This window comes from Pinus tabuliformis, chromosome 2_2 (assembly GCF_031772625.1).
Source record: "Pinus tabuliformis cultivar Carrire ecotype Pingquan chromosome 2_2, CPIR1, whole genome shotgun sequence".
In the NCBI taxonomy this organism is placed as follows: Eukaryota; Viridiplantae; Streptophyta; class Pinopsida; order Pinales; family Pinaceae; genus Pinus; species Pinus tabuliformis.
In genome coordinates this window covers 1,218,237,462-1,218,240,522 of record NC_142300.1, presented here as the reverse complement: position 1 = coordinate 1,218,240,522, position 3,061 = coordinate 1,218,237,462, and the positions used below count along the sequence as shown (strand labels likewise).

Here is a 3,061-nt window from a genome sequence, read left to right as displayed (position 1 = left end):
ACAACGACACTCCTTACAGATGACAGCTGGCGGATAAAGTTCAAGCGAGTCAAAGCGGAATGGGGTGTAAAAGTTTACTTTGAAAATTTTGATGTGCGCAAGGGAAAAATAAATATTGAATGGTGCGGAAGAGCGGAGTAAGGTTCACAAATATTTGTTTACTCAGAAGCTGGGATAGTGAAAAATTCCAAGTTATATGATATTTGGCAGGAACTTGAATTGAAGATGGGACAGTATGAGTAATAGGTTCTCCGAAAGGATTTCTATCTTCAAAAGCTGCTACAACAGTGGGCCAGAGGGGACAAAGTTCCAGTAGACAGGATTGTTGTAAGATGATGTGCAAGAGGTCACATGTAGCGACAAATAATCATGTCGATAATCATGCTGATGCTGTGGTTCTGTTTCCAATTGACGAGATAATACACTGGCATAATGCAATCAGAAAGGAATTAAAGGAAATTGCAGAGGAGGCACGACAAATACAATTTTCAGGAGATTTTTCGAATTTGTCCTCATTTAATGACCGTTTACAGTTCCTTGCAGAAGTTTGCATTTTTCATAGTATTGCAGAGGATAAAGTTGTTTTCCCAGCTGTTGATCAGAAGGTTAAGAAGGGTGTTTCATTTGTCAATGAGCATGCTCAAGAAGAAAGTCAGTTTAATGATTTTCGTCACCTTATAGAAAGCATTCAGAATGCTGGAGTTAGTTCTAGTACATCTGAATTTTACAATAAGCTTTGTGCACAGGCTGACCAAATAGTAGAAACAATTGAAGAGCATTTTGTCAATGAGGAGACTGAGGTTCTTCCTCTTGCACGCAAACACTGCAGTATTAAAGAGCAACAGAATCTTTTATACCAGAGCTTACGTGTGATGCCCCTAAAATTGTTGGAACGTGTACTTCCATGGCTTGTGGCAATATTACAGGAAGAGGATGCCAAGGATATGCTTCAAAATATGCGTCTGGTAGCTCCTGCCTCTGATACAGCCCTAGTTACACTGTTCTCTAGCTGGGCTTGTAAAGGACGCCCACAAAATAAGTCTAAATCAGGGAGATTCATGTGTATTTCTTCAGATGCCGAAAATGACTGCCCTGTCAAAAGAATTAGTGAAATGGGTTTGGAGATGAGTGGAAACTGTGGTATTTGCACTATTCTGTCCGATCGCAGAGATAATGCAGAATGTTCATCCACAGATGTGGATAAAAGGCCATTGAAGCGGCCTCACTGTGGCAAAACAGAGAGAGGAGAGGGAAATGGCAACGTTTCCGATCAAAGCACTTTAGCAGGTGTTAAATGCTCATCAGAACCCCCCTGTGCAAGCCAATCATGCTGTGTTCCTAGATTAGGAGTGACCAGTAACAACCTGGGTATGGGAACAATCCCTACTGGAAGGAACTTGCGTTCCCTTTCCCTCAATTCAGTTAGTGCCTCTTTAGGGTCTAGTCTGTTTTGGTTGGGGTACTGATACTGGCTCATATGACTTTGATCAAGCACCTAAGCCAATTAATCACATCTTTCAGTTTCACAAGGCTATTCGAAAAGACTTAGAATATTTGGATGTTGAATCAGCAAGGCTTATAGATTGTGATGAAACATTTCTTCGCCATTTTAGTGGACGCTTTCGTCTGCTCTGGGGACTCTATCGAGCTCACAGCAATGCAGAAGATGAAATTGTCTTCCCAGCTTTAGAGGCCAAAGAGTCTCTTCACAATGTGAGCCATTCATATACCATTGATCACAAGCAGGAGGAAAAACTTTTCAATGATATCTCTTGTGTTCTGTCTGAGCTTTCACATCTGCATGAAGATTTGATTATAAATAGTCAGTTTCTTGGTGCAGATAGGAAAGAGACAGATCCCGACACCTCTGAACGTGCAGATTGGATACAGCAATACCATTCTCAGGTTTAAGAGTAGTCAGTAACCGTGGAGCAAGTGAAGTTGATGGAGTGTTGAGTACAGCAATTGGCTATGCTACAGGCAGCAATCAACGAGTAGTATTTATGACTCAAAATGGCAAAATTTTGGTTGAAGCTGCGTTTTTAGAATAACTCAGCAGTTTCGTAGCGCGCTACGAAACTGCTGTAGGTGATGATTTTAACACAGACAGGCAGTTTTGTATTATGAGCGGGAATTTTGAAAGGGAAACGCCAAAGGGTATGCAAGACATCAGCTAGAGCAACAATAGTCAATCAGATCAAGACAGGTGGATGCTTTAAAGGGTTGAATATTCAAATCTAATTTTGAATTTTTGTCATAAAGTCCCTTGATCACCGTTTAAGATATATCAAACGGTTGGCCCAAAACTTTTGCTTGCACACATGTTCGTGGACAAAACTTACAGCGCATCAAAAACGTGGCAATCTTCTTCCACATTTTGGGTAATTAAAGGCTGAAGACATGTTTATGTGCATTCGAGTACTTTGGAGAAAACTGAAGCCGAGAAACCAGGGACATCTCCTAATACTTCTGAGCAGTTAAAAGATTCAGCATCCAAGGTAAACGTGAGGCATTAAACATCCATCTCAGCTATCTCAGCCAAACTCCAGATGTCAAAGAACGAAGAGAAGCCATCATGAATATAATATAGAGTTAGAGTCATAGTAGATTTAGAACTCTTAAAAACTACAGTCAGCACTTTGTTGCATTTATTAGTTAGTTAAAGGTTGATAGGTGTCATTAGAGGTAGTGATCGAATTCCCCTCATGCTGGAGGAGGAATATCGATCAATTAGAATAAGAATTCTATATATAGCTGAAAGAGCAATGTAATCGGGGTTGGAGATTTTATAAAACAGAGTACTGTTTTGGCTTATGTAGAAAGACAGAGTTCAGTAATATAATAGAACTGCTTTTCTTCTCAGGATTCATAAAGTGTTTCTATGTTCAAGATGTGTGGTTTTACTTTATCCCTGATTTATTTTACAGTTGCATAGATGTGTAATCACTCAGAATTCACTTATGCTGCTCTGATTTCCTATACACATTCATGAACTGTGGTTTTATAAGAGTTGTGTTTTGAACATTTAAATGCCACATGCCCTGACTTCTATGTAAAGGCT

General features: G+C 39.8%; 1 pseudogene; it reads left to right on the top strand.

The window, feature by feature from the left end:
• Nucleotides 1–244: 244 nt before the first annotated feature.
• Nucleotides 245–1,911, top strand: LOC149197880 (zinc finger protein BRUTUS pseudogene; annotated as a pseudogene).
• Nucleotides 1,912–3,061: the final 1,150 nt, after the last annotated feature.